Here is a 23095-nt window from a genome sequence, read left to right on the forward strand (position 1 = left end):
ATAATCACCTCGTAAAGGTTGAAAAAGGCAGGGTTGGGAAGGTTCGTGCTGGCTGCTGTGCGTGTTGCTGTGGTGAGGGACGAGGCGCGCCTGGGCAGAGCTCTGAAACTCCACCTGAGTTGAAGGTTGCAGCCCTCTCCCTTTTGGGGGTGGATTTGGGGTTTGTTTGGTTTTGTTTTTTTTTTTTTTTTTTTTTCTCTTTTTAACTCCTAGCTCAAAAACTCAGCAAAGAAACCCACTTCTCTCTGAGGGTGGCAATGTGCGGCCTGGGGGCTGGCAGGGCTGAGGGGAGGGTGGCCAGGTGGGCTCACATCCCCTGAGAGGGGCCCGGAGGCTCCCACCGCTGTCAGAAACCTGTCACCGGAGGGATGTGTGAATGGAAAAGGGAATGCTGAAAACTCAGTTTCCTTGTGACTTGTGACAGTGGCATCAGCACCGTGTGCTCAGCCTCAGAGGCCAGAGGAGGGTGTCCCCGTCCAGGTCTCCCTCAGAGGTGCTGAGAGGTGCCCTCAGGGTAAGTATTGGAGGGAGCAGCAGAACCCCGTGCTTCTGGGATGCTCTGAGACTCCCCCGATCGGGAGCTGAGGGTGCTCAGCACTGCCAGATGGACCGTGCTGCTTAAACAAATTTCAAGAAGAGGAATGAGATTCACAGCTCTCTGCTGCAAAGACAATGAGTCATAAACGGAGAGGTAACGCTCATTGGCAAAGAAATGTGAAATTTCATCAAGGGTAGTGTAAACTGACGAAGTGCAGATTACAGCAGTGGAATAGCAGTGGCCACTCAGGCCACTGCCATCAGGCTTGAGTGATAATTGCTCGCAGGTCTGATTTATGATGAAGGAGAAGGCATTCAAAGATATCTTGAAAGAGAGAAAGAAAGGTGAGAGAGAGGTTTACTGCAGCTGGCAACAGCTTAACTGCATTTATGTTAAGCTTCTAAGAAGGTTTCCTAGTATGCTGTTATCTCCAAGTAAGGAGAGAAAGTTTGACATTTAATTTGCCCAACGCTGCCCCCCCACCCCCCCTTTCCCAGCTTCCCTCTTCTTTTCTTTTGTTGCATTTGTTATGGTAAAAACAAACTTTCCTTTCAGGGTTTTTCAAAGGAGAAGGTTATCTCCTCTGAATTGTCATCCTAAGGAGAGTAGGGGGAAATACAGTGTTGTATTCATTCAGGAAACTGCTTAAAATTCATATCCTCTGTTCAGCTTCCACCCTCCCCTCCCACCCTGTAACACACATCTGACTCCTTGCAGTTACAGTACATTGAAATTTGAAATCATGTAGATGACCCACTGGTTGGAAATAAATCCAAACTCACACTCCATCTCATGTTTTCAACATCATAGTGTATATAGTTTCTCTTTATCCATTTAGGGAATATATATGTACACATACACGCACACCCTCCAGGTAAAAAGAAGGAAGAAAGAGAAAGCAAGTGAGATTAAAGACCTTAATCTCTTCTTTTACTAATTAGCTGAACAACAGAAAAAGCATTGTTCAGAGTCCACAGTGGGTTGACGATGTTACTGTATTATTGATGTGCTGGTGAGTTAGTTAGACTTTAGGCTTTTCAGCTGCCTGCTTATTTATCCTCTTTTTTTCTCAGTACTTTTTGCACCGGCTTGTAGACATACTACATTCCCTGGGGCCTTCTTTGTGTGTAGGATTCAGCAGGTTGGTAATAAATATGTCCCACGCAAAGGCAGGGTGTCTGGGGTCTCATTTGCGTGCTTATTCTAGTTGTTCAGTAATCAGAAGTGCAGGTAATGCCAGCACACTGCTGACCTGTTAGGATCAACTCAGTGTCACTGCTATCAGAAGGAAAACAAAGGTGATTTACTATGCCACCTATCCACCCATAATCTGAGAGTTCACATGAATAAGAAGCACAGACCATATAAGCCCATCATGTCTAGAACCCAGAGACTCTTCTGACCTCTGTAAATGGATTTAATTGCTTTAGTTCCTTAACATTCTGTTTCTATGGGGCTTAGTCAGCTTAAAACTTTAAATGACAAAGCCAGGTCTTTATGTTACTTAAATGGTGAAAATTAGTAAAAGCTTATTTTGGTTAGGACTAAGTTTAATACAGTTAGAGCACTCATTCTCGGAGAATAGTAGCTGTCTCAACAGCAGGACAGCCTGAGAATGCTGTCCAAAGGATTTGTGTTGCACTTTTTAATTGATTGTGGCTAGGTTTTCCCTCCACAGCTGTGTAAACTCAGCCTTAGAGAAGTCCATCCAACGTAAGTAACACCCAGGGAGCAGCACCGCTGTTACAAATCCCCATGTAAATTGCAAATATAATGCACATGGAACTTAAGAAACACGCTACTTTTTGAAGATACAGTAGTCTATTCTTTATCTAAGTTCCTTTCATTCCAGAAAGGTAATAATGACCATAATATTATTTCTACACTTCCAGGAAAATGTCCAACTAAACTTTCAAATGAAAGCTGGAACAAACTAATAACTCTATAAATATGCAGGTGTTTTTTAGGGCTTTTAATTTTGTATTGGATGTATTACAAACCATTGCTGGTTTTTGGTTTTTTTTTACTTATAAGGTAAAAGTAATTTAAAACATTAAAAATCCCAAATTTTTATTGTACCTATACTATCAGTAAGTACTTAATTTTAAGGAAAACCAGACTTTTCAGACTTGGACCTTTTTGCTTTTATATATGTCAACTCCAGAAGACTTTTTATTTTACCTAAAATTACCCAAAGTGACTAAAATGTGAATGTCTCCATTTCATAGAATGATGGAATGGTTTGGATTGGAATGGACCCTTTAAAGATCCTTTACTCCACCCACCCCCAGCCATGGGCAGGGATATCTAGATCAGGTTGCTCAAACTCCTGTCAAACCCGACCTTGAACACTGGGATGGGATATTCACAACTTCTTTGAGCAACCTGTTGCAGTATCTCACCACTCTCATCATAAAAAATTTCTTCCTTATATGAAATCTAAATTTATCCTCTTTTAGTTTAAAACCATTACCCCTTGTCCTATTGCTACAGACCTGGTACAGTCTCTCTCCATCTTCCTTATAAGCTCCCTTTAAGTATTGAAAGGCCGCACAGAGCCTTCCCTTCTCCATGCTAAACAACCCCAACTCTCTCAAACACCTCAGGATGCTTCCTTTCAGAAACCTTAACATTTCCTGATTTGAGGATTTCATCACTGTTTGAAAGTAAGCTGCCTTGGGGGTGTCTTAGTGGACATTGCGAAACACTAATTAGTTCTTCAGGTTTCTCACCAGTCAGTATATGTATATATTGGTGTGTAGGTGTACATGTATATGACTGATGAGAAGCCAGAACTGTCTGAAGGCATCCAATCTTTAATCTGGTTGGTTTAAGAAACTAACAAATGCTGCATTGGATCAGAAAATCGGTCCATGCAGTCTCTGACAGTGGTATGGGAGGAGAAGCACGAGCCAGCGGGGTTGTAGGGAGGATGCTGACTGGCTGGGAAAGGTCAAGTGCCAGCCAAGGAGAGGGATGTAGAGGTCGGTGATTGGCTCAGCAGCAGCAGCTCTCTTCCATTTAACCAGTAAATAACATGAAAAATAATTTTTTTTTAAAAATTGAGTGTCCTCAGGGAATGGTGTTTAGGGAGAGCGCATCAGCCTGACCATTGCTGTCTGCTTCCCTCGGCATCTGCAACTGTGGCACTGGGGATGTTAGCAGGTACATCTATGCTTAGCACAACTATGAGGTAAGGAAATGGCTATTATCTCCATGGGGAGCTGGTATGCAGAGTGACAAAGAACAGATTTTGAAAAATATATGAAATCTGTGGAAAGCTGACATTCCTTTGAGAACACTGGCCGTGTTGCCTTGTAGTCAAAGCTGAAGTGCATGACTTCTTCCAGCTCTTTCATCAGTGAGCAAGCATTCAAGGTGAAGTGTGCTTTTGTCGTTTTGTGGGGTCTGGTGTGGTTCTCTAGGTTGCTTGTATCAGGCAGACAGGAAGGCTGGATGTAGATATTTGAAACAACCTCTGCAGATGCAAGCCACAAAATCCAGAAACACCTCTCGTTTGGGGCATTTTAATAATCCCAAACACAATTTCAGAGACCAGGGCATGGGTTTTATTTAATTCTAGCAGAAGTAAGGAGATACCAGAAACTTGTAGGAATATCTAAAACTGACTTTCTGGTCTTAGATATTACTTTAATTAGGTGACACTGGAGGTAACATCTACTAAAGACTCTGTAGGAAGGAACTAATAGTTTGGAGTCTTACCACCCACTTCTGAATATATGTACCCCAATTTCTTTGGCTTGTCCTTCAAATACATCCCTATTCCAACAACTCTTGTTGCTCCCCACTGATTAACCAGTCCCATTCCTTTTCTACCAGTAAGGGTATTTATTCACAAAAAAAGCAGCAGTGGAAGGTCACACTGCCCGTCACCCCAAGTGACATTGCTGCTGGAGAGAGAGAGAGATGAGAGGTAGGCATGATTCACAGTATTATTAGACTTTGAATTCCAAGAGAAGTGTTCAGCATTGTGTGAAGCGTGGACAATGCAGCCCTCACCTCAGGCAAAGAGTGTGTTGTCAGCGGATGGAAGGAGGCAAAACCGTGTTGAGCACATACATAAATATTCCAGAGTTAGAACCTAGGAAATGAGTGCAACTTCCACAGGATCCTTGATTTCAGTGGAAAATAGGCCAAATCAGGATCGGTTTGACCCTAGAAACTGAAAAAACCACAATGTGCTGCTTCTACTTAGTGGGATCTGCCTGAAGAAGTTACTTGGCCAACAAAATTCATGGTCAGGTAGTTAATGCAGATTCACGTACTGCCTTTGCCATGTTTTCTTTGTTTACAGTGCTGGACAATTTGAAGCAGTAAGTTCCCCTAAGATCTTCCTTCTCATTTCGAACTAAATTAGACGGATCTAGACCTCCTGATTTGTAACCTAAAGGATGTGTCCTATTTTCTCTTTAGGATTTTTTTTATCTTTAATGGTCAGCCTTGAGCTGTTGAAGACAATCATCATTTGTAATTTATCTCCCTTTCCCATCCTTCAGAAAGAACTTTCCACCTTTTTATTAAATGATTTGGCCCAGATTTATGAAGATAAATCCTTCACAAAAAGGCTGATGAGGACTACTATAGCCTTATCTGTGTTTTGTCAAATAGTTTAAATTGATATAAATTGTGCATTTCTGGCACTTTACAGTGAGTAACTAACCAGATCATCTGCCACTACTGCTGCTATGGCTGCATTTCTTCAGGATCTAAAAGGAAGTCATCTTCCAGGAATACAGGGCGCTTTCTGCTGTCTGTGTATATGCTCAGTGTTTATTTCTTTAGTATCCTTGATGTGTTTGGTGCTGCATAGTCTGCCACACAGAGACTGCTGTTTTCAGACTCATTCTGCAGCCCAGTGTGACCAGCTGGAAGGCTGAACTTAGCATCAGCCTGCTTTGCATCAGGCACCACTCCTCTGATCTTCAGGTCCAACTTCAGGCACCCGAGTTGTCCTGTAGAAGTCCTGCTCAAGCACAGGGTTGGGTGATTACAACATCGGGATGGAAGAGACAGTCACAGAGAAATCAAACTGCAGCAGGAAGCCCAGAAGACACAGAATATTAAAGCATTTCAAAGAAAGAATGGTATCAAATAAGGCTTCTTAGAAGTGGAGAATTTTCAGGGATCTGACTGCAGAGAGCAAAAGAACCTTTGATAATGTAATCTTAATAATTGATATTTTGCTCATCTAATAATTAATAATAAATCCCAATTAAATTAAATTTTCTTTCATGTAAGGCTTTTTCTTCCCGCCCCCCCCCCCCAAAAAAAAAAAAAAAGGGTTGTGGACAGAGGGTCTATTCTCTTGCTGTGTTTTGTCCTTGCACAGTGCTTTCTGTTTCTTTTTTCTTTACTACTTGAGTAAGCATGTTGAGTAAGAATAACAATTAATTTCTGCATCCTTTATCAGAGATTTGCAGAGTCCATTAGCATTCAGTGTTACTCATAATGGCAATCCATAATTACAGAAGGGAAACTGAGGAATAGGAAGATAGAGCCAATCATTTTTCAAGTGTCTTTTAAAAAATCAAAACTTTTTTAATACTACCACCACCCCACCCCAACATTTCAGAAGTTCATGAAAAAACATCTTAAGCAGAGGAAAGGTTTTAAAAGATGTTTAGTTTAGCAATAGTTTTAAAATATGCTTTAATAAAAGAACATTTTTTACAACAATGGCAATTGAAAAAAAAATGGTGGTAGGAGATGTGCTTGGAATAATGTCTTTTGAAAACCAGTCTTACATAATTTTTCACTGAATTTGTCCTCTAATTTGTGAGCATGTTCAAAGTTTAGCATGAGACATCGTGACCTAAATTCCTCCATTTTAATTTTAGTCAGAAAACTAAACAAGTGACATACTAATCATAAGCTTTCAATTTAGTTAGAGGCATTTCAGGCCATCAGGGTCTGAATCATCCTGAGGAGATTCCTCTTCTTCCACTCATTGCAGAAGGAGCTGTGGCTGACCATGGGTCGATAGGAGCCTGAGAAGTTAGTTAGGAGCCTGAACCTGGTCATTTGGGCTTGATTGATTGGCTGTCATCTACTTGAATTCACTGAAACCATCCAAAAATTCACTGGCATATTTGAAAATTTGTCCTCAAATCATTTCTTCAAATTTATCTCCGTTGTAAGATGGCAACAGGGTTCAGGTTTTGAATTCCCAAGCATCAGCCATTGCCTCTTAGACCCTAGAAGATCAAGTAAGAAGTTGTAAACTGGCAGATGTGAGGAAGATCAGATCATGAATTATTCCTGCTCCTAGTCACTGAGCGGTGGAGCCGTCGTGTTGGGTTTTTGTTCCTCCTGTTTCGCTTTTCCTACCAGGAGGAAAGATCAGAAGGATTTCAGTGTGCAAGCAGCAGATCTTTCGGAGGACACGAGGCTCTAGAAGTGCCCGCTTACATTGCTGTCACTTAAGCTCTTTCCCCATGAATTTGCTTTGCATCCTGAGAGTATTTGTTTAACCTGGCAATTGTTTGGCTTCAGGATGAGCCAAAGGTAAGAAGCAAATCATTTGCCATAGGACTAGATTCTTATCACTGATATCGGTGGGAGGCATTTGGATTAGATTCCTAGCATAACGAGGGTCAAATCCTTACCCAGCTAAAATCCTTTTGGCTCAAACAGGGGGAGGCTTGGTCAGGAGTGGGTAATATGAATACACAGAAAGTCAGGGCTGGGGTTTTTTTTTGCAAAGAATAAATATCCCAAAGAGAACAAAGCAAAGTTATGATTGTCACATTCAGTGAAGGGCAGCAATGAAACGAGTCACCTTTCCAGGCCAGTAGGGAACACACTGAATCAGTTAAAGTAGATTTATAGCTTTTTAGCTGTGATAAAACCGTATCAGCGTGTATATGAATTTACATAGGAGTAGAGTTTTTTTCTTTCTTTCTTTTAATGCAAGCCACATTGGAAATTGTGCACAAAGGAGCCTCACTCTGAGGAAAGACAACTGGAACAAATTATATGCATTCAGACTTGTTAAACTGAATTGGCAGCAGAAATATTCCTGGTAACCTGAGCATTACAGCAGCATTGGTATAGTTAAGGTTATGTCAGCATTTCCATTAGAAACCCCTACTTTCAGAGGTTTATATTTGCAGTAAAAATTCACTGTGGGTTGAAATTTGACAAGCTGTGCAAGGTCTCATCTGAGATGGATTTTTTTTACCTTTTTCTTTACTAAAATGGGGAGAAAAATCTGTTTGAAGAGTCAAGCTGCAAGAGCACAAACAAAAATAGCCGCATTCTGGCTTTGATCCTTTTCAATGTTAAAAAAACCCATTTCTCTTTTTATAGTGTAACTATCAAATGTGCAACAAAATCTTGCTCTGAAGAAGGAATTAATCATTACACTATTAAAGGAAATGAAACATTAATTTATGGCCCATTAGATGCTTTTTTCACTGCAGGACTGCCAGTGTTTTGGTCTACCTCAGGTTATACTGAGAGATTTGTGACTAACATGAAACAAAGCCCCCAAAGGACCTGATCCTGTGTGGAAAAAATGCTTCTGGGCAGCTTTAGAAGAAAAAAAAATTGAAGGCAGAGTTGTCCAGAGACTGGAGTGAGTACTAGGAAATCGGCCTTCTGGTTTCTGCCATAGGCTTCTCAGCTAAAAAACTTAACCTCGGTTTTCTCCATTGTGAATGGAAGGTATAGTAAGCTGTTGGCTTCAGTATCCTTCCAAACTATTTAGTCATCTGTATGATATTACTGGAGCTAGCCATGGTTTACACTACGGTGAACGAGTAGACCATGGCTCCATACTTGCAGACATCAGGTTTCAGAGAATAAGCTAATCTTTTTTCTAAATCTTTTCAGATTTCTGGGTGCACAGCATTGAACTTGTTATTTCTACATATGTATCATCTCTGACCTGATGCCCGTATGGCTGAGGATCTTGTAGGAGCCTGTGTGTGCTCTCAGTTCCGGCAGGGTTGTGCGTCTTCTACATTTTGAAAAGTCATAGCTGACGTTTATCAGAACTTTTTCAATTCACCAGATAAAAGCTGGTGTGGAAGTGCAAAGTATTATAAAATACAGGAAGGAAGTCTGATGCTCATGTACTTGTTGCTGAGTTGTGTTATTACTGTGAAATGGATCTCTCAGTTGGGAATGAGCTCAAACTTTGGGAAGACTTGTTCCATTAGCTGTTTTCAAGCCATATGTCTGCATTGTAAAATGAGGACCTGGGGGCTTTGAACTTTATTTATAAGCTGAAATTTGCTGGCCACTGTGAACCAGTGATTAATTTGTAAGGGAGAAGATGCCAGAAGTCTCGCTCTGACCTGTGTGTTCTTTCAAACTAAACATCCAATAACTGCATAGCCTCCGAAGATATCTCCCCCCACTTCCTCCTCCATTGTTTCTGTGCTTTGCATTATTCACTGTGTTTATTGTAACACACTATTAATCTCAACCACAGCTTTCAAACCATCATGTGACCCCAACAAATTCTTCAACTAAAAGCACTGATAGCTTCAGGTATTCTGGGAGGAAGCTTTGAGGCTCTGAGTAGAAGGGAAAGGATCGGGTTAAAATGTTTGAGGCAGTAACTCAGAGGAAAAAGTGCTTTCTGTGGATACAGCGCAAGTTTTCTGAAAAATCATATTCGGAACATGACATGAGGGGATAGTGCAGCTTCTTGCTGTGTCTGTATGAACCACGGTGTATCCTTTGAAGTTACTTCCCATGTGTACCTGGGTGCAAAGCAGTAGGGTTGTTTTGTTCGAGAGAGGGCAATCCTTAACCGTGTGTCTAACAGCAGGACCAAGCCCTTAGTGCCCATGCTTGGTAGTAAAGCTGATGTGATAGACAGTTATGGCACAGAAGAAGCCTTTGATCTTGGAGGGCTTTATATGAAAGACTGTCACAGTTCCTTAAGAGTCAATTGGGTTAAGCCTTTGAGGACTACAAGCCCCAGTATACGCGCCCCACATAAGAATTAATTTTGCTGGCAGTTTGGAAAACACCAGAATTTGAAGGGTTAAAAGTTTTGTTTATTTTTAACTCCTGCCATGTGAATTGAGACAAAACCCCCCAAAAGAGATGGAGTAGCTGGTATAGTTTTTTAAATGCAGGATTGGCATTAGCTCAAAATCTATGACTACAAGGTGGGTATTTTGTAGTAAGAAATGCCTGGAAATGAGAGTCAGAAGACTGGTGACTGGTGACAATTTGTGACCCTGGTGAAGTGACCTAAGTGCTGATGCCTGACTCCTCCATGAATAAAATGGGGGATAATGATAATTGTTCAATTCTTACAAGCTTTGGAGATTTTTAGATTCTTGATCGAAAATGAAAAATACTGTTGTTGTGCTCTTACTCCATTCTGCTGATACGTCCACAGTGTTGCAGGGCTTTACTGCTGGCTATTAACACATGCTCACATCTCTGTAGGTAAGGGATGGTGATTCCGTGAAGTTTAGGCACTCTTTTTGTAACATGTCTTCGAAGTCTGCCCTGACTTTTAACAGGGAAGATTTAATAGATCTTTTTTTCTCTTTTCATGTAATAATTAGGTCTATTAATGGAAACCTACTAATTAAAGCCTTTTCTATATAAAGCAAAGAATGTGTAGCAAAAAGACAAACTTGTTCACATTGTAAGATTGTATGACAGAAGCTGATAAAATTCAGACGTATATTACATTTCTGCTCACAAGAGGTCAGCTGATATTGACATGGCAAAGTAGCATGAAAATATACAACCATTCACCAAAGGCAGCAATGGTGGGGTGAAAGGCCAGTGACTCCATGTTACTTGAATTACTGAAAGCCAAATCTGCCCCCTTTGCTCATCAATGTCTCAAATAGCAAGTAGTCTTATTGTTAAGAGCGGTCAAAATAAGAAGGCTGGACTGGCCCTCCTAAATTGCCTCCTAATTGTTCCTAACCTTTCACTTCTGAGGACATCAGCATTACTCAGAAATTAACCCCATGAAATATAGCAAGGGTGTTTGGGATGCCTTTCAGAGTAGCCTAAAAATTACTTGGCTTGTCACTTCTTTTCTTTCTTACGTATCCTCACTGAAGATGCCCTGGCAGGGCAGTAAATTCATAGAAATCACAGAGTATCTTGAGTTGGAAGGGACGCATAATTACAGGCAATTTTTATCTGTCATCCTAAAATATATTGTTCCTTTCTGGAAAATCTGAGCCTTTTTCTGTTGTGTTAAATTTCTGTAGGTTTTCGTGTATTTCTAGATGTCCCACCAATTTAGTGTCTGAATCTTGGTGTGTTTCATTTTCTTTCTGTGTAAATAAGACCTGTATTGTAGAAACAAAAATCTGCCTCTCAGAATTATTGAGGTTAAGCAGGTTATAATTTCAGCATTTTGGACACGTCAGGATATTAGGCTTTCGATACGTACAACATGCTGCAAATAGGGAAAAGCATTCTGAAACTGTAAGTGACCACATTTCTATTCAGCGTTTTGGGTGGAAGGGGTGTTGTGGTGGCCAGGCCAGTAAGACCAGAGTCTGTGTCATCATATGCACTATTCAAAATCAGCCAGCCATGACAGCTCAGGAATTGGACTCCAGGTTCTCCCACATGAGGGGAGAATTGAGCTTTGTGACCTGTTTCAGAAAAATTAAAGTAGCGACACATGCCTCATTAGCATGACAGCTATGGGAGTGGGCTTGGGATATAATAAAGTGCTGCAAGACCTTGGAGTGCTTTGGCAGGAAAGCTCGCAAGTGTAAAATCGATGCTTTTGATACATTAGGTGGTAATGGAAGAAGCACAGCACAGAAGTGGTATGATCGGATGATTTAGTTATAGCTATAAATCTAGTGGCAGTATCGTGGCAACGTGATAGGACACAGCATTTCATAAGGAGCGCGGCATAAAGATTCATGCATTAGTCAAGTCTGGTGTTGAAGCACGTGTGGGTGGGGGTTGCATTACTGATATAAATGACAGAGTGGTTCATCCTGGCAAACACGCTGAGTAAAACAAGGATACTTTGTAGTAAATGAGCACTTTAGATAGAGGTACTGATATTTGGATTCTATATAGGTATTTCTGGTATAAAATTGTTCTGGTGAAATGAAAATCAGCATGGATTACGCCAGGTTAAAACTAATACTTACACACTGACCTCTTGCTTGCCTCACCCTGCCTGGCCAAATGTAGAGGTTTTATAAAAATTCTCTAGAGTCACATGTCAACAGTAAAACTACTACCACTTGATGGTTGCTTGGGCTATGTTTTCGGGTAAATCAGCTCTTTTCCTTGCTACTCAGTTTACATAAATCCTGCCCAAATCAGCTTAAACTTCTGTCCCCAAAACTGAATGGCTACATGAGACTATCACAAGGATCTACATTCTACCTCAAGCCATATAGTTCCTCATAAAGGCATCTTGTTTTTAAATTCGTTCTTCCTCTGAAATTACCATCATTTTTGCTGCCCCTCTCTGTATTGCAGTCAGTTTTTCTCCACCTTTATAATAGTGTGGGACAACTGAGGTCGGTATAGCTTCAGATATGCAATGAGTACCCGAAGAAAGAAAGGTCAGGTAAAAACAGAAGGGAGTGATGTTGCTTCCTGCCATTAATTTATGTTTGATTAGGAAAAATATCATTAGGATTAGTACAGAGGAGTAGCAAGTCAGAGGAGACAAAGCAGTTTTTAGTGTTTTTGTAGCATGAGTTACAGAAATCCTTACTCTTGCTGCCTGTAACTTTTCTGATACACCAATGAAACTTGAAACAAGAGGTCGTCTCAAAGGGTAATAGCTTCCAGCCAAAATGTGCTTCAGTCTACCAGACCACCCATCCTTTCTTTATCAATGAGGTCAAAATAATAGCAGTACTCGACACTTTTACACAGATGGGTAAAATCTATTGTGTCACCGGTAGATACTTCCAGAAACCTAACCCATGTAACTGTTTTTAATAGCAGAAGTAGTTACATTGTGCCTTTCCTGTGTATATCTCTAAGCAATTAGGAAACAGTAGGTCTCCTGGTACCTCCTTGAAGCAGATAAGTGTGATTATCTCCATTTTACAGAGGTCACAAGTGACTAACCCGAGGTGACCCAGACATTCTGCGATACCATCACGGCAGGATTCATCTCCCCCATCTCCCAAATGGGAGAATACTCCCGTTTCTGTAACAACCACTACACTATGTTCTCTCCCAAAAGCTACACAGAGACACTTAACACAATTGAGTGCTTCAGTGCAATTGATTTCTAACAGTCTGTGAGCTACTTCCTAGAGCTGATTTCACCTGCTGAAAATGGCTTTGTGTGATCTGCAGTTTTCCTCAGTTTACAGACAGCCACAATGTTCATGCATGGAATTCATATTAAAAAAAAAACCCCACAAATATGGACAGACATCCAAGTACTACATCTGTCTAGATCTGCATAAAATATCCTGTTTGCTAATGGAATGAGAAATAAATGGTTTTCAAATATAGTTGTGAAATTTGCAAAGGCACCTTAACTACCTATTTGAAAATTGTGTCCTAGTTGTGTCATATGAATTTCTGAACCGGGAATTTAGGCTTGTGCTGTATATTGTGGTAGCTTCTATTTAAAACAGTTTGCTTTGTCTTCCATTTCTTCTCCATAAAAACTGTTGAGCTGTTTCTATCAGTGTCAGTCCATGCCAGAAGTTCCTCCAATCTATCTTGGGATAAAACACAAACAGTTCTCCTCTGACTGAACTGCGGGTTGGTTGCTGTCACATGGAAAGCTGACTAAAGCCCTTTAATTTATGAAATGCTACGTAGTCCTCAAAAGATTGCCTAAATATTTTACTGCATGTCACTTTTTGTTGGAAACCAGAACCCATATTTGCTGTGCCGTCCATTAAGTAGAACCTCTTCAAATTACTTCTGCTTCTAAATGGGAGTTTGTATGTGCTAACTTTTTTCTGACAACTTCAAACATATCTCACGGCTCTTGCATCTTTTTTACTATTTGTCTCCATCTTGGCTTAGTGTAATATTTCTGTGAAGGATTTAGAGGTGGTCTTAAAGCTTGCTTTTTTTTTTTTTTTTTTTTTTTCTTTCAAATTGTACTTTGCAGGGCACTAGAAGGGGATAAAATTAAAGGTCCCTTCAAAGAACGTGGATAGCTTTCATCTGCTCAGGTGCTAAAGAGTAGGATGTTTGCATGCTACAATGATTGATAAATTATTGTGTACAAGAGGTAATGATAATGTTTGAAGTTTTACAGAGTTAATTTCCCTGGAAATTTTTCAGCACAGTAGCCGTGGAAAGCTTATTTCAGATAGACTGAGGAACTAAAGGAGAGAGAAAGGATCTTTAGAGATTGGCATAAGTGACTTGCATGGCAGAAAGATAATCCCTGTACACACCTGTGCAGCAGAAACACAACATGTGGATTAGTTTTGTACTTAATCTGTCACTCTGGCATTCCCTCGGTGAACCGCCTGAGTGGTTTCTGCTGGCCCAGCTCAAGTGTCACTGCAGCTTCAGCAGCAGCCGCGTGAGCACGGGTGGATTTTGATACTGAACAATGCATGTTTGTTTGTTCATTTTGAGTCTGGTGTATGAGGTGGAATTTTAATGGTGTGAAAAATGAGGGGAGGAAAGAGAAAATAATAACCTAAGCACTGAAACACAGCACTCAATACAATTTCTCAAACTTTGCATTCACATCTCCTGCCCTTTTCACAAGCACCTCTTTGCCCTGTCCCTTATCCCAGTAAAGTGGAATTCTGCTGTTAGTGTTATTCTGCCAGAGAGTGGAGCGTAAGCGGAGTCTTAAGTGCCTAGTCCTGCAGTTTTAATCCTTCCAGCTAGCCTTTGCGCTTACTCAACCTTATTTTCTCTTTTATTACAAGTTTGCTTGTGTATTCCATTTTGCGCTGTGAGAGTCCAAAGTCTTGTGGTGGGTGACTGCATGTCTATAAAAACATGAGTTTTGTAATTTCAGGAAAATTCTTCTTGACTCTCAGAGTGCTCCATACAAAAGGTGGAAAGTGAGAAAAAGAGAAAAGATTATAAGGATCTCTCTGTGATTTCTGCCACTGCTGTGCATTTTGGAGGAAATGGCTCACTTGGATGAAGTACTTGTTGCAAAAGTCAAACTTCTGGCAGAAAAAAGAGCATTAAATTCCAACCTGCAAACATTAAAGAGAGGAGGAAGAAGAAGGTAGAAAAAGACCTAAGAGCATGGAAGAAAGCTTTGTTTGAAATATATTTGAGTTTCAGATTGGCCTGGTGTACTTCCTGTGGCGTTGGAGTGCTGTAAATTGGAAGCGCTCAGGTTGGAAACAGGTCTGAAGCACTGATTTCTGAGCCCAAACAGAGTTGCACTTACTGCCAGAAAGGTTTATTCAGCTTGCTGGATGGGAGCCAAAGGAACTGACCGCCCTGTGAGCTGAAACCAGTGCCAGCCAGCCGAAGAATAACATTGCTTTGACTGAAATGGCAACTGTTTGTTTGTTCTTCCAGCAAAAGGGGTAAAAAAAGCAGCTTTTAGTGCTGGTGGTGACAGAGAAGGTTAAAAATTGAATAGAAAAAAATAAGATCATGGTGAAAGAGGCTGAAAGGTTAGGGGCAAATTTTTCTCCTTGGTTACACTTCTCTGGTCTCTTGTTCTTCACTGATTTGTAATTAAAAGAAAAGCTTGCTATTCATTAGTTTTAACATACAGGGTTTTTCCCTTCTTCTGCTAAAATATGGTAAATTCTTCTATGTGATAAGTAACCCTTACTGGTAATGGTTATAATGTACCAAACCCACTAGGCAGTGTAGGCACTGTCACAGAAGCATGCGATAGTTGTGTAGGTTACAAGTCATAATTTTTCATGTGTTAAAAGGAAAATAGTTCAGTGAGCAAATCAGCAATTGAATGTGATTTAGGACTTGATCTCAGTGACTTTAGCAGGAGTTCAAGGTGAGTAAAATAGGCAAGCTTAGGTATTTTCAGGTCTTTTTTTAAGCAACTCATAGAAAGGCTGGCTTTCCCCCTGGTGATTTTGTGGCCTGCCACATTTTGAGTTTGGGATGGATCACTTCTTGCTCTCAGTCTGTAGCATACAGCAGCTCCTTATATACTGTACCACAGAACCATTTGAGTACCGAAACCGCCTCAGCTGGAGAACTCCTTGCTTGACGCTGCCATTTCACACATAGTGTTTGACTTGGTCTTCTTGCTCGTTTATTCTGAGAGCTTTCATACCATTTGGATGCTAATAGCTGGCCTGATCGCATGCAGGAGGCACTGGCAGAGAGCTGGCAGTGTCGTGCCACGGGAATCTCTGCCTGTTGGATTGTAGCTGGTCTGAGGTCAGGCTGGCACTACCCAACAACCTCGTCTGGAGCCAAGTTACTGTCTTCCTCCTGTTTGTGCCACACTCATCCTCAGGGAATGTCCACCTTGCCTTTTTCTGGTTGCTATGCAACTGTCAAAACCACTTTTTTCTCCAGCTTGTTAGTGTTTCTGGTTAGACAAACAGTTTTAGTTAGACGATATTGCTGGTGATAATAGTAGCATTTTTGTGTGTGTCTCAGGGCAAATCGTGCTTTTGATTTTGCTCTCTTTGAGAGATGTTTGGTGTTAATTTTGGTATGCCAGCCCCTGGAATTTTCCAATTACCTAATAACTTCAGTCCAGCTAAACAAAGAGTAAAATAAAGTTTCTAGTGCTCTTTATTTTATTTAAACAGGTTTAAACGTGGGACAGCTACAGACATTCAAACTGAAGAGAAATAAAATCCCAAATATGTTATTAAAATACATTTTATTAGTAATTTTAATGAAAAATATTGAAATATTAAAAAACTTCATTACATTTTTAAACTTCAGAAAGAGAAATTTTTAAGAAGTCGTGTCAATCACATGTTTTTTGGGGGCCCATCTCTATTCGGAGAAGGTTTACCCAACTCTTTTGAGTTGGGTAGACAAGGTAAGGGACAACAGCTGGTGAGGGCACGTCAATTAGTCTCATTATTTGAATGAAACACTCAAAGAGGAACATGGAAGATGGTATTTTTCATTTCCATTTTCCAGATACTGTTTGAGAGGGGCACATGTGTATGCAGATATTATAAACTTAGTGGTGATTTCAGAAATGGGAGATGGCATAGAGAAGCAAGAAAGGAGAATAAGTCATCCTCTGGTTCCTTTTTGTCTTTAAATGCCTTGGAAGATCTTCGTCTTCCCTTTGTATTCCAGGACTATCACCTGGGTGCAGTCTAACTTGTTTGGGCCTTCCAGCCTCCCCATACTGTCAACTTTCCTTCTGTCTCCCAGTGTGACTTTGAGCCAACTACCACCATATGTGACACTCTGAGGTTAAATCCAAGTCACAGGTTGCTTATCGGGAGGCAGTGTGGTTTGTCAGCTGCACGGTCTTCTTCCCTGGAAAGTATGAACTTGCTTCTGCAATGCCATGAGCACCACTTCACACTCCATTAAGGGTTAAATCATGTTTCTGTGCGGTGATGAACTCCACATTATGAAGCATAGCTCAGCTCAGCTCTACTCCAGGTGAGTGGAGAGACAAAGATTTGGCCTATTGAATTTATACTGCGCCTTTTTAGCGATGTGCCAGAAGGAGAGATTCTTCCTCGCGCCAGATGTCCTCTGCTTTAGAATTGCCATTCTGGGCATTTAGAGGGGAGGGAAAATGACAGGCTAAGCACTAGCATTGCTAATACCTCAAACAAATGTTTTTCTGATTAATTAAAATAAATTGGCATAACAAGAAACACAGTGTGTGTCCTCAAAAGTGCAAAGTTGTTTTCTAATGCAGCTTCCTGTTAGAGCAAGTGCTTTAATTATCTCTGTTTGTGCTCGAAAGCAAATTTGGATTTTTTTTTTCTTAGAAATCAGCATCACTTGATTCCCATTGCTGCTGAAGAGGCAGCAGTGTGAAAGGCAGTTGTCCTTAACCATGAAGTGTGTTTTTGCCTATGCACACAGGCTGTTCCCTTCAGCCCCCCTTAGGAGTGACCTAAGCACAACTCTAGGTAAAGAACTTTAATCTGTGTTTGTACAGAATCACTCTCTAGGTTTGCATTTTTATTATTTAAACATAAGCTTCAGTAGCATGAACAGCACACTGAAAGACAAAGAGTTGTGATAGTAGGAAAAGCAGCAGGTTTTCCTCATTCGATATAGAGCCTAAAAAAGGAATGAAAAGACTCACTGCACTTGTCAGTCATAAAATAGTCCCATCACTATCAGTAGGAATGGGAAAAGTCATATGGTTATAGGAGTTAGTGGCCAATTCCTTACATAAAAAACCCAAGACATTAATGAAAAAATGTATTTCTTATTATTGCTAGATTCCAGATTAGGATGAAAATTAATTTGCTAATTGCTTTTTTGTGTGTAGAGTGTTTAGCAAATTGCATACTACCTCCTGCACCATTAGCAGTACTGTTTATTTTTTGAGTTACACCAGGTTGTTCTAATAAACTAGTCATGTATTATCTTCTTCGATGCTATCAGATGTTGGACTGGATCCATCCTTGAATGGTCAACCTCCCAGGAATGCTTGAATTGTTGCTGGTACTTCCTGAACTCTCAGTTTCTGTTACCAGTCAGTGCTGAGCCAATACTCCAGGACGGTATCAGTTGTTCTTTTTAACTGAGACACAAAACCAAAATCTTGACTACTTCTTTGTGGTTCCTTAAGGATCTGTTGTCATCTCTGTAATACATGGGTATCGACTCCTCTGTCCTAGTTGCATTCTAATTTCAGTAATTCTATTCTACCCCTCCAGATTTTCCCTGTCTTTGCAATTGGTTGATGTAGTCTTTTTTTATTATTATTTCCAATTTGTATTCAAAACTTTTGGTTTACTGTTCAGTGGAGTGAAACATAGTGGACTGGGTTACCCAGGAGGTGAGACTAGAAAATCAGGTGGTCCTTTTTTATCTTAGGCCTCTGAATCTATGCAGTGCTGTTTCATGGTCTTAGGCAGCTGCGATGTGTTTCACTGCAGAGGCACTTGAATGCTTGTGATGTGTCTCCAGTGTCTCTCTACCTGCTGCAGAAAAGGGTGGGGAGGAGCAGTTAATTAAATTGTCACCAAACACTCTAAGATCATCATCTCTAACCAAATGCAAAGCAGTGTTGTCTTAATGTTTGAAAAGCACCTGGCCGCTATATGCCCCTCACTGCCTTTCACATAGCCTCAAAAACCTTTCTCACTGCAGCTAGGCTGCCTTTAAAGTCTTTGCAGATTTGCAGTAGAAGTTAGTGGTTGTACTGTATATTGAGAGAGGAAACGCCAGAATAGGAAAGTTTCTGTTGTATGAAATGAAATCTTTCTAATGCTCTTGATTATGCATCCCAGCTGTCCTTGTTTTGCAAGTCCAATGATTTGAGTTTTTGTAAAAATGTTTGTTTATTGTTTTTTTCCCTCTCCCTGCCTCGTACACACACCAGGAATTCTTTTTGTATCATAGCTCAGCTTTTATTTCCAGCAAAATAAAAGAAAACAAACCACAGCTAATTGGCTCTTTGTTCTCAATTTTTTGACAAGTGACAAACACTGAGATCAGATTGTAGTGCATATCCTGCAGCGGTCATATGGAGCCTGAGTTAGTGAATTGCGAATTCTCCATAATAGGCTCCCACTTATCATCGCACTGCCTGTGTTTGGGGTATTTGTGTTCATACGTGCTATGCCCCAAATGCTTCCTCTCACAGTTAAAGGGGTAACCTATAGCCTACCAACATTCAGCATTTAGACTTACCTCCTATTCTGTGAATTTTTTTGCTTTATTTCATAGCTTTGGAGTCGTGAAGGGTTTGAACCTTGTTGCTAGGAAATTGTGAGGATTTGGATAGTACTCCTAAGGCTGAACTCAGCCCGGGATGCCCCCCCATGAGACCTGCTGTTGTCTGAGATCTGTATATGACTTCATCAAAATCTGTCCAGTCCTTGCTGTTCGGGAGGGTCTGGTCCTACTTATGTTTAGGTCAAAAGCAGAATTCCTATTGTCTTCATTAAGAATGGACAAGGGGCGAAGTTTGGGTAATCAGAGAAGGAAGACATTTCCCTCAGTGAGTTAGGGCAGAGTTATTGCTATGATTTTGTCTCTGTCCAGCCATTCCTTGTAAAAGTCAATGGACATTTTGCTGCTGGGGAGAACATTGCATCTGATAGACCATGTAATTAAGAAGTTACTCATTACATTCTGTTTTCATTCTCCTTTGTGCAGGACAATATGCCCCAGCTATGTTGTTAAAGCACTGGAAACTCTGATGGAACCAGAGATGAAATTTCATAAGGGTTTAGTTGAAGTCCTGCCCCACTGTGTTACCCACTTTATTACCTATTTATCTTGACCATAAATAGTCTTCATCAGCAAAACATATTTCTACTAACATGGCATGATTTTCTCCTTTTAATTTACAAATGCCCTGCTTTCTGCCAGTGGGCAGCTTATATAACCACGTGAATGAATAAGAGTGGATCATGTGAATTTAATTTAGAGATCCTTCCCCTACCACCCCCAGAACTGGAGCCAGCATCAGCTATTCCATAAAAACCCATGATGATTATTTTCAATAATAATTCTTCTGCCCCTGTAATTCTTTCTTTCTTTCTCCCTACTATGCCTCTGTAAGCAAAGGGGAACCTCTGATAACTGAATGGTTCTTCCCGGGCACAGCCAACACTGGCTTTGCCCAGCACATTCTCTTACGGTATCTGTTTGTTTAAGTGAGTACCAGGGAAACAGAGAGGAGGCTGGGACTTTGCTTGTCAGTTTTGAGCGAACATCGTGCTGCAATTCTAGCCTGCAACTCATCTCAGGGGACTTTTCTTAACCTCCACATTTGCTGCTTGAAGCCACATATTTCGGTGTCAGGTAACCCAGAAAAAGACCCAGGGGCCAACTAGGCCTTACCTGGGTACTTTTTTTTTTTAAGGGAGAACTGATGGGGCATTTGTGGGGTTTTTCACCCCTCCTTTATCTACTCCATCCTCTCTGGACTATGCAGAGACTGTAAATCTTCGTTTGCTGAAGAAATAACAAGCACGGCCTGCTGGTATGTAGTTGGCAAGTGGTAAGCAAAGAATTTTCCTGGGTTGTTGAATCTTAACATTTAATTTTCAGTGTTCAGAACTTTATTCCTTTCTCTTTAGTAAGATTTAGGGTAGAGGCAACAGTCCTGTGTTCAAACAACTGCCATCAGTTACAGTCCGAGTTATCGAGGGAGGAGGTTTCAGGCCAGTTCGTTGTGGCTGTAGAGGAATGGAAATCTCAGGAAGACTGAGTAGCATGGGTTTTTTTTGTGGTGGGGATGCCCGTACCAGAGAAATGCTGTCCTCATGGTGCCCTTACTTCTCCAGCTTAGTGCCCAGAAAAGTACATCTTAAGACCTCCTTGGGCACCATAGTGACAATTAGTGCTTATGGCCTTATTCACTGTGCATATATTGAACATCAAGAGGAATGTGGTCATTGCAGTGGCGATGGCCATCAGGCTGGCCAGGTGTGTCTCCATTAGCAGAGCTCTTCTCATCTTTGCAGGTTGCCTTCTAGACGTCTGTGTCCTGTGCTTTAACACTTGTAGGTTGAATCGGGCTGTTGAGGCTGGTAGCCTGTGTTTTCGCTGGCATTGCTCCAACCTTAGCAGCAAGTCCATATCAGTAATCACTAGAAGATTTGATTATCAGGGATTTATCGATACTCACACAGTGGCCTTGCATGAGTTGTCCTGTTGCTTTTAAAGGACACTAGAGGACTAGGTGAGATTTATTTACACACATAAAAATGAAGAAAGATTCCCAAGGGATTTATAAAAAGTGCCTAGCAGGCAAGCAGCCTCACTCTCCTGACACTTAAAAGAGAGGTACCTTGCTGGTACAGTGACTTTTATACATTTTACTAAAGGTATGCTTTTCAGAAGTGCCCGAGTGATGTACAAACCTAAGTCACAGTAACGTTTGGGAACACTTAGACTCTAAAATGCATGGACCACTTTTGAAAATGAAGCCTAACTTGGGCCTAAGGCTTTCTAGAAAATACATCTCCAATGCTTTCGAAAGTAGTGACCTCATCATTTATATCTTACACTTTCACACACCTAAATATCTTTGTAAACTCATCCCTGCACCCCATTAAACCTTGTAATTTACCACTGTGACAATAACTAGTTTCAGCACTTTGTACACACAAACTACAAAGTGCTGCTTAAAAGCAAATGAAAAAGAATGAGGAGCTACGTCCCTACAAGTGTACCATGTGTCACAAATCACAGCCATAGGGGAGCTGATAATTTAGAGGGAGCTGTTTCTGTCAGTTCTGTAACACTGACTGTATGCCATTGAGAGGGAAGGTTGGCACACAGGAGAGGCTTGCTTGAAGCTATCAAAATGATGAAGTGAAATTTAAAATTACATTAGATGTTTGCTTAAGAAACAGCAGATGAGGCCCTGCGGATTCTCAAATCCTCCTTGCTACACTGTAAAATGAAACCATAACCATTTGTTATTCTTCCACTGGCGTCTAGGAAGCCGAGGCAGAAAGGGATGACCTTTTAATTATGCTTTCCGCCTTTTTAAGGGTTTGAACGTGTTGCTATTTTTGGTTCCATCCAATGTTGTGGTCATACAACCATATGAAACTGCCTTTTCTTCAGTTTAAAGTCTGAAGTATTTTTGGTATTGCATCAATGAGATTTTAAAGGCATTTCAGCCCTCTTTCACAGATTTTGTATGAATATGTCAAGTCATTTGAGGTAATATGTTGAGAGCTTAATTTAAAGTCACTCATAGTAGCAAGGGAATTAGTAAACGAATTTGGAAACAGGACCTCCGGTTGCTCTGAAAATCTTAGCTGATGTGCTGAGCAAGTGGGCCTTCCTTCTTTGAAGGAATATCACTGTTGACATAGCTTACATTGTAAAATATAAATTAGGGCCCTAAAGGATTTAAATGGTTTAAATCCAGGTTTGCAATTCCCCCAATGATTGCAGTATAGTTTTTCCCATCGCCAGGCTAATTTTAATTAGACTTGGAAATGGAGATTTCTCAGTAAAATAGGATCCCATGAAGGGCCTTTGTTTCCTCAGTGTTGTGACTAAAAATGGCACATTTTGCTCTAAGGTGATGTATAGCCAGCCAGCATTTTCTGCGTTGTGAACTTTTGACACCAATGTAAATAATTCCTGCCAAACAAAAATCTATTGCTGTTCGGATTCCTTGCATGACTGTATCCATGCAAATGTTCCTCATAGTCCAACGTGAAGTAGTGTATTATAAACCATTATAACACAGTCATCCTTTTCTCTGAGTTTCAGATCATTAGCGTAGGTCCAACAGTATAGAGGACCAATTTCCATGATAAAGAAAGTCCTCTCCCATTTAATCACTTACCACCAAATGAACCATTTAATGCCACAGTCAGACGTATTGTTTGAGGCTTTCCCAAGGCTCTCCTTGATCCACTTACACTCCCTTATCTGCCTTTTGTCTCTTGTTAACCTGCTTGCTTTTTATAAGGGGAGGGGGTGAAGGAAAAATCAAATCAATTGCAAGAGGCCTGCAGCTGTTTAATTAAACTTTTTTCC

The 23095-nt window shown here is 40.7% G+C and overlaps 1 protein-coding gene across 10 annotated transcripts in view; it reads left to right on the forward strand.

Annotated features, from left to right (window-relative positions):
• Positions 1-23095, forward strand: part of TENM4 (teneurin transmembrane protein 4) — a 352099-nt gene that overhangs the window by 86630 nt on the left and 242374 nt on the right. The gene's annotated exons all lie outside the window — the stretch shown is intronic.

Source organism: Accipiter gentilis, chromosome 19 (genome assembly GCF_929443795.1).
Source record: "Accipiter gentilis chromosome 19, bAccGen1.1, whole genome shotgun sequence".
Classification (NCBI taxonomy): domain Eukaryota; kingdom Metazoa; phylum Chordata; class Aves; order Accipitriformes; family Accipitridae; genus Astur; species Astur gentilis.